Source organism: Elaeis guineensis, chromosome 12, assembly GCF_000442705.2.
Source record: "Elaeis guineensis isolate ETL-2024a chromosome 12, EG11, whole genome shotgun sequence".
In the NCBI taxonomy this organism is placed as follows: domain Eukaryota; kingdom Viridiplantae; phylum Streptophyta; class Magnoliopsida; order Arecales; family Arecaceae; genus Elaeis; species Elaeis guineensis.
The window spans coordinates 46,775,119-46,787,902 of record NC_026004.2 but is presented as its reverse complement, the minus strand read 5'-3'; the positions used below and the strand labels follow the sequence as shown (position 1 = coordinate 46,787,902).

The 12,784-nt window shown below is 36.7% G+C and overlaps 1 non-coding gene across 1 annotated transcript; it reads left to right on the top strand.

The window, feature by feature from the left end:
- Positions 1 to 12,284: 12,284 nt before the first annotated feature.
- LOC140853006 (small nucleolar RNA R71) lies at positions 12,285 to 12,391 on the top strand. Its single transcript, XR_012136083.1, has one exon. It is a non-coding gene; the product is annotated as a small nucleolar RNA R71 (small nucleolar RNA).
- The last annotated feature ends 393 nt before the right edge of the window (positions 12,392 to 12,784 follow it).

Genomic DNA, 12,784 nt, shown 5'->3' with positions numbered 1-12,784 from the left:
CCTTTTTTTCTCTTAAAAATTTATTTACACCCTATGGGTTTTATCCTTCGGGCAGATCAATTAGTATCCATACACCGTTGATCTCCATGGACTTCATCTCGGACTTCATGGCCTCAAGCCATTTCTAAGAGTTGGGCCTTTGTGTGGCCTCTATATAGGTGATCGAATCCTCATCGTTCTTATCAAGTTCGATAGGTCACTGTCTCCAATCAGAAAATCATAATATCTATTCGACTGACACGGTACTCTAATCAGATCTCCTTAATGGCAACCTCTATTGGCTCTGGATTCGATTCTCCAATCAAATCCAATTCTGTGTGTCAGTCCTTTTATCTCATAAATTTTTGTCAAGTTTAATTTTACAGGTATTAGCTCCTTCACCAAGAAACTTCTTTTTTCAAAAAGACTGTCCAGCTACTGACAAACAACTTTTGCTCTGTAGCAAGGTAGAAGTAGTACTCTTTAATTTTTTTTGGGTATCCCTACGAATAAGTATTTATAGATTTTTGATCCAAGCTTATTTATCTTTAAATGCTTGATATAAGTTGGATACCCCCAGACCCTAAGATGTGAGAGCATTGGCTTACGTCCAGTCCATATCTTATATGAAGTTTTATCGACAGACTTGCTGGGCACCTTATTCAATATGCAGTAGGCAGTTTCTAAAGCATATCCCCAGAAGAAGATTGGCAGACTTGCAAAGCCCATCATGGATCGAACCATGTCTAACAAGATTTAATTCCTCCTCTCTGACACCCTATTATGTTTGGTGTTGTAGAAGGAGTCCATTGTGAGAGAATCACATTCTCTTTCAGATATATTAAGAACTCACTGGTGAGGTATTCATCTTTTCGATCTGATCGAAGGATCTTAATACTCTTTTTAGTTTATTTCTCTACTTCAGTACAGAATCATTTGAATATTTCAACTGATACTGACTTATGCTTCACAAGATAGACATACCCATACTTGATAAATCATCTGTAAACATAATAAAGTAGTAGTATCATTCTCTGGTACTTATATTCATAGGTCGCGCATACATCAGTATGCATTAGACCTAGGACATCACTGGCTCTTTTATTTTTTTTCTTAAAAGGTGACTTAGTCATCTTATCAAGTAGACAGAACTCGAAGGTAGGTAATGATTCACAATCATCTATCTCAAGGATATGTTCTTTGATCAACCTGTCAATCATATTCTTGTTCACATGATCAAGCCTACAATGCCAAAGGTATGATTCACTGACATTATCTAATTTAGGATATTTACTAGGTGTGTACATTACATTAACAGGTCATGATATTATGTATATGTCATGTTTTAATTGTCCATGCATGATTGCAGTATCATTCACAATGATATCACAAAAATTATCTTTTATTATAAACCTGTAACCAAGTTTGGTCAAAAGGCCTACAGAGATGATATTCATCAAAAAAGAAGAACAATAATGACAATCATTAATATGACACTGCTATATTCGAAGACAAGCTGCAAAGTTCTCAAGCAAGAACTGGAACAAGACTTCCATCTCCAACGTTAAGGAACCACTCACCCTCTCAAACTTCCTGCTCACCCTCTCAAAACTTCCTACTTACCTCCAATCTCTATAACGAATTGCATATATTAATAGAACTTTCGATATCCAATATCCAGATAGTATTATCACAAATAGATAAATTACGAGAAGTTATCAATATAAGTACCTTGTGAAGCAACTGTTTGTTTCTTTCTCTTATTTTTAGGTCTGTTTGGATCAAGATGGCTATGTAAGCAGAATAATTTCTTTTTCAATAATCCAGCTTCTTATAAAAAAAGTACTCTATCTGACTTTTAACAACTTTAATGGTTTACTCTGCTTGAGATCGATGGCATGGGATTTTTGTACTTTTTTCTTCTTTCCTCTCCAAAGGATCGATGCCCTACAGATGAACCTCCCACTAAATCCACTGGCTCTTTCTGGAGCTAGTTATCCTTTTTAAAAAGTCTACAATAATCTTAGCAAACTCTATAAGTTTACTGCAGACTTTGTCATTCTATAATGACTAAGAAAGGATAGATAAGATTTCAAAAGTGAATTGAGGATAGCATCCTGATGTTCAAATCTTAAAATTTGTAAATAAAACCGCAAGCGCACGGTGTGCAGAGTAGCACGACCAGCGAGTACGGGTAGATCCCACAGAGACTTGGTTTTAAAAATAATTTTCAAATCTATGCTCAAGCGAGCTTTAACAAAAATCGAAAGTCGAAAGTTGTTTGCTAAAGACAATAAGACTAAGGATCTAGGTTTTTGAATCCACTAGATCTAGATTAGGGAATTCTACCTAGAATTTTTCTTATTGATCCTAACGACTACTCCTCTTGTCTTTTCCAAGCATAGATTATGAAGGGACTAAGGCCCAATGATAACCCATCAAGATTCTTTACAGGGAGTAGTAACTAGGATCCCTTAGGGTTTTCTCCTCCTATGCACTGAATCAAGCATGAACTATGAAGGGACTCTGACCCAACTGTAGTTCATCAAAAATTCTTGGCAAAAGAGGAAGAAAAAGAAACCCTAAGAAAAAGAAAGAACCCTATGTAAAATCCCTACTCATGATCTAGCTTCATCGCAAACCCTAGAAGGGATGCTTAGCTAGACATGATCTAAATCTACTTGCAAAATTTAAATACAAAAAAATAAACTACCCTAATTTCATAAATTAAACTATCCTAATTGCATAAATTTAAACTGCATAATTTAAACTAACCTAATTGCATAAAATTAAATTGCATAAATTAAACTATCCTAATTGCAAGAAAAATAAATTGCATAATGTAAAGAGATGAAATTGCATAAAAATAAGATTTTATATATAAAAAAAATTTATTACAAAAACTTCAAAGCTCGAGGCTTGAAAAGAGAGCTAAAAACCCCACTATCTAGGGTTACAAGCTTGATCGGAAGGAAGAATACATAAAACAAGGGCCTTTGGGGCTTTTTATAGGCATTTGGGGGTTATAAGGTTTTCAAAACTTCCGATGTGGGACTAAGAGGTTTTAGGGGTTTATGGTGCGCCGATGGGTCCATGGTCCATGCGCTTGTTGCTGTGGACCAGGCGGCTAACCAGATCACCAAATCAGTTGATTTTTGACCAATTTTGATCTGATTTGACTCGGGTTTGACCCAATTGAGTCTTCTTTCTTCATTCTTCAATTCCTGGGTCAATTTAACTCCGTTTTGCATAAAATTTGCGCCGTTGGAATCCTCTTTCCTTGTTCTTTCTATTGATGATCTCTTCTTCTGCAAAATATAATAACAAGTATCAATTTTTTAATAAAGTTAGATAATTTAGATATTAATTGATACTTTTTATGTCAATTTGTGACATAAATCACACCCCCCAACTTAATCATTGCTAGTCCCTTAGCAATGTACCAAAATAAGATCATATTCCAAAAAGATCCTTTCTTTGCAAATTAATTTAAGATCGAAATTCAAGAAGTTTTCTAGTATTACTAAGTAATGAGCTTCGAATTAGAATCGGTAGTCAGTCTACTTAGAAGCTTTCTTAGAGTACACTTAAAGTTTTATAGCACTTGTGTGAGTGATAACTAACTTAGTATTTCAGTATTAACTTGTACAGGCCAATTATATCATTTTTCATAACTTAGTTCGATTAATTTTCTATACACCCCAGATTAAACAAAGAACTAAGGTAGCTTTCACACTGTTTTTTTTTTTTTTTTTTTTTTTTTTTTTTTTTTTTTTGCTGAGCATCCTGGCCTTCCCACCACCGTTTGACGCGAATCTCAACACTTGACTTAGGTGAAGAGACCCGATTACTAGGCTTAGGGAAATCCACATTTACTCTGTGTTTTGCATTTTATTTCAGGCAGGTAGCTCTTTCCTTAAATTCAAATTTCTTCAATTGGGGTGTAGAGAAAATTATCTAATTTAAATAATACTCAAATCCTTAATTGGCCTTACAATTAACACCTACTTTACCTTGTTAGTGTGCATGTGCAATTGGAAGTGCTAATAGTCTTTAAATGACCTAAGCCACCAAGAGTCTAACCAGCTAATCTTCTCCGTGACTCACTACATTAGCAAATACTTTCTAACTTACTCTTATTTCTTTTATAGATTAATTTATTTCATATATATATATATATATATATATATATATTTTTATTATTTTTTTTTTTTTTACATAATATATTAAATGCAAGAAATAACTCATAGTGGAAGGAAAAGGAAATGATAACACCTGATTTTGTTCAAGCTCTCCCCTCAACTTGACCGACATTGTCCCCAATGGAGTTTATCTAATTTATTTGTCCTAAGCAAACTGAAAACAAAGAAAGCATTAGAAATTAAATAAGCTGGGTTGCCTCCCAGAAGCGCTAAGTTTTATGTCTTCAGCCAGACCAAACCTCGAAGCAACTTAATCAGAATAAGTTGGTTCATAAAGAACCATGGCATCTTCAACAGTCTTGACAGGTAATTCCAAGAATGGTTTTAATCGTTGACCATTAACTTTAAAGATAACACCATTACTTGGGTTTTCAATCTCAACAGCTCCGTGTGAAAAAACTTTCTTTACTAAAAATGGTCCTGTCCATCTAGACCTAAGCTTTCCTGGAAACAGATGTAATCTAGAGTTATATAAGAGCACCTTTTGTCCGATATTGAAAGTTTTTCTTATAATTGATTGATCATGAAATGCTTTGGTTCGTTCCTTGTATATCCTTGCATTTTCATAGGCTTCATTTCTAAGTTCTTCTAATTCATTCAATTGAAGCTTCCTATGGTTTCCAGCATCGTTCAAATTTGTATTTAGTTGTTTGATGGCCCACATGGCTTTGTGTTCTATCTCAATAGGCAAGTGACATGGTTTACCAAACACAATCCTATAAGGAGACATTCCTAGATTGGTCTTGAAAGTGGTTCGGTATGCCCAAAGTGCATCAATTAATTTTAAAGACCAATCCTTTCTATTGGCATTAACAGTTTTTTCCAGGATCTGTTTGATTTGTCGGTTTGACACTTCAACTTGCCCACTAGTTTGAGGATGATATGGTGTGGCCAATTTGTGGGTGACATTATACTTTTTCATCAATGTTGCAAAAGGTCGGTTACAAAAATGGGTTCCCCGATCACTAATGATTGCCCTAGGAATACCGAAACGGGAGAGAATATTTTTTTTAAGAAACTTAATGACCATTTTGCTATCGGGTGTTCTACATGCAATTGCTTCTACCCATTTTGAAACATAATCAACTGCTACTAGAATATATTCATTTCCAAAGGAATTTGGAAATGGTCCCATGAAATCGATCCCCCAAACATCAAAAACTTCAACTACCAAGATTGGGTTGAGTGGCATCATGTGTCGCTTGGTGATTCGACCCATTTTCTGACATTGAGCATAATTTTTACAATATTCGTGAGCATCCTTAAATAAATTGGGCCAATAAAAACCACATTGGAGAACCTTAGCAGCAGTTTTCTTAGACGCGAAGTGACCCCCACATGCTTGATCATGACAAAAAGATAAAATATTCATGACTTCGTTATCTGGGATACACCTTCTAATAATTTGATCAGGACATTGTTTAAAAAGATAAGGATCATCCCAAATGAAATACTTCACTTGGGCAAAGAATTTATATTTATCCTGCTTAGTCCAATGAGAAGGTATCTTGCCTATGGCTAAATAATTTACAATATCAGCAAACCAAGGTTCAGTAGACAAAGACATGAGTTGCTCATCTGGGAAAGATTCATTGATGGGTGGTTCACTAGATGGTGCAACTGAAATTCGGGACAAATGATCTGCTACAACGTTCTCAGTGCCTTTCTTGTCCCTAATTTCTAGGTCAAATTCTTGAAGGAGCAAAATCCATCTGATTAAACGTGCCTTGGCATCCTTCTTTGCTAGGAGATGTCTAATGGCTGAGTTATCGGTGTAAACAATGGTGTGGGTCCCAACCAAATAAGATCTAAATTTCTCTAAAGCAAAGACAACGGCAAGGAACTCCTTCTCAGTTGTGGTGTAGTTAAGCTGCGCATCATTTAAGGTTTTACTTGCATAATATATCACTCTAGGCAGCTTATTTATTCGTTGACCTAAGATTGCGCCCACAACATGATCGGACGCATCACACATTAATTCAAATGGTTCAGACCAGACAGGAGGATGAATGATTGGAGCTGATACAAGTGCATTTTTTAGAAATTCAAAGGATTCCAAGCACTCATGAGTAAATTCAAATTTAGTATCCTTTGCCAAAAGATTAGTCAGTGGACGTGCTACTTTGCTAAAGTTGGCAATAAACCTTCTATAGAATCCAGCATGACCTAAAAATGAACGTATTTCTTTCACAGATTTAGGTGGTGGAAGACTTGCAATTAGATCTATTTTGGCCTTGTCCACTTCAATCCCCTTTTTAGAAATGACATGGCCAAGAACTATTCCCTGTTTGACCATAAACTGACATTTTTCCCAGTTGAGAACTAGGTGCTTCTCCTTACATCGTTCTAGAACTAATTGCAGGTGATTCAGACACTCGGAGAAGGTTAGACCAAAAACAGAAAAGTCATCCATAAAAATTTCTAGAAATCGTTCTATCATATCTGAAAATATGCTGATCATGCATCTCTGAAAGGTTGCCGGTGCATTACATAGTCCAAAGGGCATTCGTCTATAGGCAAAAGTACCAAATGGACAAGTGAATGTAGTCTTTTCTTGATCTTCAGCGGCTATGGGGATCTGGTTGTAACCGGAGTATCCATCAAGAAAACAGTAAAACTCTTGTCCGGCTAGTCTTTCCAACATTTGATCAATAAATGGCAAAGGAAAGTGATCTTTCCTTGTCGCAGCATTCCGGGTCTCTTCACCTAAGTCAAGTGTTGAGATTCGCGTCAAACGGTGGTGGGAAGGCCAGGATGCTCAGCTTAGGGCAATCCACATTTACTCTGTGTTTTGCATTTTATTTCAGGCAGGTAGCTCTTTCCTTAAATTCAAATTTCTTCAATTGGGGTGTAGAGAAAATTATCTAATTTAAATAATACTCAAATCCTTAATTGGCCTTACAATTAACACCTACTTTACCTTGTTAGTGTGCATGTGCAATTGGAAGTGCTAATAGTCTTTAAATGACCTAAGCCACCAAGAGTCTAACCAGCTAATCTTCTCCGTGACTCACTACACTAGCAAATACTTTCTAACTTACTCTTATTTCTTTTATAGATTAATTTATTTCATATATATATATATATATATATTTTTTTTATTATTTTATTATTTTTTTTTTTACATAATATATTAAATGCAAGAAATAACTCATAGTGGAAGGAAAAGGAAATGATAACACCTGATTTTGTTCAAGCTCTCCCCTCAACTTGACCGACATTGTCCCCAATGGAGTTTATCTAATTTATTTGTCCTAAGCAAACTGAAAACAAAGAAAGCATTAGAAATTAAATAAGCTGGGTTGCCTCCCAGAAGCGCTAAGTTTTATGTCTTCAGCCAGACCAAACCTCGAAGCAACTTAATCAGAATAAGTTGGTTCATAAAGAACCATGGCATCTTCAACAGTCTTGACAGGTAATTTCAAGAATGGTTTTAATCGTTGACCATTAACTTTAAAGATAACACCATTACTTGGGTTTTCAATCTCAACAGCTCCGTGTGAAAAAACTTCCTTTACTAAAAATGGTCCTGTCCATCTAGACCTAAGCTTTCCTGAAAACAGATGTAATCTAGAGTTATATAAGAGCACCTTTTGTCCGATATTGAAAGTTTTTCTTATAATTGATTGATCATGAAATGCTTTGGTTCGTTCCTTGTATATCCTTGCATTTTCATAGGCTTCATTTCTAAGTTCTTCTAATTCATTCAATTGAAGCTTCCTATGGTTTCCAGCATCGTTCAAATTTGTATTTAGTTGTTTGATGGCCCACATGGCTTTGTGTTCTATCTCAATAGGCAAGTGACATGGTTTACCAAACACAATCCTATAAGGAGACATTCCTAGATTGGTCTTGAAAGCGGTTCGGTATGCCCAAAGTGCATCAATTAATTTTAAAGACCAATCCTTTCTATTGGCATTAACAGTTTTTTCCAGGATCTGTTTGATTTGTCGGTTTGACACTTCAACTTGCCCACTAGTTTGAGGATGATATGGTGTGGCCAATTTGTGGGTGACATTATACTTTTTCATCAATGTTGCAAAAGGTCGGTTACAAAAATGGGTTCCCCGATCACTAATGATTGCCTTAGGAATACCAAAACGGGAGAGAATATTTTCTTTAAGAAACTTAATGACCATTTTGCTATCGGGTGTTCTACATGCAATTGCTTCTACCCATTTTGAAACATAATCAACTGCTACTAGAATATATTCATTTCCAAAGGAATTTGGAAATGGTCCCATGAAATCGATCCCCCAAACATCAAAAACTTCAACTACCAAGATTGGGTTGAGTGGCATCATGTGTCGCTTGGTGATTCGGCCCATTTTCTGACATTGAGCATAATTTTTACAATATTCGTGAGCATCCTTAAACAAATTGGGCCAATAAAAACCACATTGGAGAACCTTAGCAGCAGTTTTCTTAGACGCGAAGTGACCCCCACATGCTTGATCATGACAAAAAGATAAAATATTCATGACTTCATTATCTGGGATACACCTTCTAATAATTTGATCAGGACATTGTTTAAAAAGATAAGGATCATCCCAAATGAAATACTTCACTTGGGCAAAGAATTTATATTTATCCTGCTTAGTCCAATGAGAAGGTATCTTGCCTATGGCTAAATAATTTACAATATCAGCAAACCAAGGTTCAGTAGACAAAGACATGAGTTGCTCATCTGGGAAAGATTCATTGATGGGTGGTTCACTAGATGGTGCAACTGGAATTCGGGACAAATGATCTGCTACAACGTTCTCAGTGCCTTTCTTGTCCCTAATTTCTAGGTCAAATTCTTGAAGGAGCAAAATCCATCTGATTAAACGTGCCTTGGCATCCTTCTTTGCTAGGAGATGTCTAATGGCTGAGTGATCGGTGTAAACAATGGTGTGGGTCCCAACCAAATAAGATCTAAATTTCTCTAAAGCAAAGACAACGGCAAGGAACTCCTTCTCAGTTGTGGTGTAGTTAAGCTGCGCATCATTTAAGGTTTTACTTGCATAATATATCACTCTAGGCAGCTTATTTATTCGTTGACCTAAGATTGCGCCCACAACATGATCGGACGTATCACACATTAATTCAAATGGTTCAGACCAGATAGGAGGATGAATGATTGGAGCTGATACAAGTGCATTTTTTAGAAATTCAAAGGATTCCAAGCACTCATGAGTAAATTCAAATTTAGTATCCTTTGCCAAAAAATTAGTCAGTGGACGTGCTACTTTGCTAAAGTTGGCAATAAACCTTCTATAGAATCCAGCATGACCTAAAAATGAACGTATTTCTTTCACAGATTTAGGTGGTGGAAGACTTGCAATTAGATCTATTTTGGCCTTGTCCACTTCAATCCCCTTTTTAGAAATGACATGGCCAAGAACTATTCCCTGTTTGACCGTAAACTGACATTTTTCCCAGTTGAGAACTAGGTGCTTCTCCTTACATCGTTCTAGAACTAATTGCAGGTGATTCAGACACTCGGAGAAGGTTAGACCAAAAACAGAAAAGTCATCCATAAAAATTTCTAGAAATCGTTCTATCATATCTGAAAATATGCTGATCATGCATCTCTGAAAGGTTGCCGGTGCATTACATAGTCCAAAGGGCATTCGTCTATAGGCAAAAGTACCAAATGGACAGGTGAATGTAGTCTTTTCTTGATCTTCAGCGGCTATGGGGATCTGGTTGTAACCGGAGTATCCATCAAGAAAATAGTAAAACTCTTGTCCGGCTAGTCTTTCCAACATTTGATCAATAAATGGCAAAGGAAAGTGATCTTTCCTTGTCGCAGCATTCAACTTTCTATAGTCTATACAGACCCTCCATCCCGTTTGGGTCCTAGTTGGGATAAGTTCGTTTGCATCATTTTGGACCACTGTTACCCCAGATTTCTTGGATACTACTTGAACTGGGCTTACCCAAGAGCTATCAGAAATAGGATAAATTATTCCACTATCTAGGAGTTTCAGAATCTCCTTTTTAACTACATCCTTCATAACTGGATTAAGCCTTCTTTGGGCTTCTCTTGTTGGTTTAGCCTCTTCCTCTAAGTATATTCTATGTTGAACTATAGAAGGGCTTATTCCTTTGATATCTGCTATGGTCCAACCTATTGCTCTTGATTTGCTTTTAGAACTGATAATAACTCCTCCTCTTGCTTGGGATCTAGGTCTGATGCAATAATTACAGGCAAAGTTTCTTTGGGTCCTAGATATGCATACTTGAGATGTTCTGGGAGGGGCTTCAGTTCTAAAATGGGTGCTTCCTCTATCGATGGTTTAGGTGATGAGTTCACCATCTCAATGATTGGTTCAGTAGGAAGTGTCGATTCCTGATTAATCTGATTTTCTTTAAGTATTTCATTGACATCCTCAGACTCATGGATTAACCAGGGGTTAGACTCTAGGTTGACTTCATCATCACTAATGTCAATGGATTCATAAATACCATCTTGGACTACATTGACATCAGCATGAGAAGAGGATTCCTGTTCTAAGTTAAAAACATTAAGCTCAATGGTCATATTCCCAAAGGATAACTTCATTAGACCATTTCGACAATTGATTTCAGCATTGGCCGTAGCTAAGAATGGTCTTCCTAAAATGACAGGTATATGTCCTTTAGGATTCGCAACTGGCTCAGTCTCTAAAACAATAAAATCTACAGGAAAAATGAAATTTTCAACCTTTATCAGAACATCCTCGACCATTCCTTAGGGATCCTGAGAGATCTATCGGCTAACTGTAATGTGATCCCAGTAGGTTGAAGTTTTTCTAATCCTAGTTGTTCATACACCGAATATGGAAGGATATTCACACTAGCTCCTAGATCTAGCAAGGCCTTTTTTATATTGGTTTCTCCAATAACACAAGAAATTGTTGGAGCTCCAGGGTCCTTATATTTAATTAGCACATGGCTAGATAGGTATGAACTGACACTTGCAGCCAAAAATGCTTTCTTTGGTACATTAGTGGTCCTTTTCCTAGTGCAGAGATCTTTTAAAAATTTGGCATAAGTTGGAACCTGATGGATTATATCTAAAAGAGGAATATTAACTTGGACTTGTTTAAATACCTCTAAAATTTTATCTAAATGTTCAGATTTATTGGATTTCAGTCTGTTTGGAAAAGGAGCTCTAGGACTTTTAAGTACTGGACTAGGTGAATTTTCAGTTTCTGGTGCTTGAGGTTGAAAGGTAGTAGTTTTAGAAGGTGACTCGGCAGATGAGTCATCTGCAACTACCTTATTGTCTATTTGTTTTCCTGATCTTAAGGTATGAATAGCATTTACACCATTAACTTGGTTTCCTTGTTGGGGTCGTGGACCATTTTGGTTCCTAGGATTTGGCTCAGGTTGGCTAGGTAACCTACCATGTTCTCGTTCACTAATGGTCGAAGCCAGCTGACTTACTTGCATTTCCAGACGAGCTATAGCTTGGGTGTTATTATTTATGAGTTGACCCGTGGTTTGCATAAAGCTGGTATGTGTCTTCATCATGGCTTCTAGGCTTTTCTCTAAAGAGGTAATTTTCTTGTCATTATCATGGAAGCCTGGCGGGTTGTTCATTACTGGGTTGGACCTTAGATTTTGCTGATTGAAATTTGGATTGCCTACATTAGGATTCTGGGACCATGAGAAATTCGGGTGATTCCTCCAACCTGGGTTATATGTGGGTGCATAAGGATTGTTCAATGGTCCTTGATAGGTGGCATTCACCTGTGCACACTCATTCGAGTAGGAACATTCTTCTAAGACATGGTCTGGTGCATTGCACCCTTTACACATGGGTGCAGATATTTGATTTACATTGGCTGGTCTCTGTAATTCTAAGGCTTCCAATCTACGTGTTAAGGTTGCAATCTTGGCCTCTGATGCTAGGGTTGGTTGAATTTGATGCATTCCTCCTCTTGAAGGTGTAGCTTTATCAGGTTCCCTAGTTATTTCCCACTGTAAATTTTTCTCGGCTAGGTCTTCTAAGAATTGCCAAGCTTCAGTAGTTTCTTTGTCCATAAATTGGCCTTGGCACATGGACTCTAGCATGGTTCTTGAGTTTGAATCTAACCCTCATAGATGATCTGGCATAGTCTCCAAGTTTCTATTCCATGGTGTGGGCATTGGGTCAAAAGATTCTTGAAACGATCAAAGTACTTCCAAAATGATTCACCAGCTAGTTGGTAAAATTGATTTATTTCATTCCTAATCCTAGCTGTTTTATGATGGGGGAAATATTTTTTTAAAAATGTTCTCACAAAGCCCTCCCAGGTAGTGACAGAATAGTTTGGCAGACTATAAAGCCACTTCTTAGCATTGTCCTTAAGGGCAAAGTTGATTAATCTAAGTTTGACCTCATCCTCTGTTAATTGCAGTTTCATGGTTGCACATACCTCCTCAAATTCTCTAATAAATATATAAGCATCCTCTAATCCTGTGAATTTTGGAAGCATATTTATGATTTGAGGTTTGATTTCAAAATTGTTAGCTGTGGGTTGTGGCAACCTGATACAAGATGGTTGGATGGAGCCAACTGGATAACACAAATCTTTAAGGGTCATGGGTTGGATTGGTTCAGCCATTGGAACAACAGGAATTGACTCAAT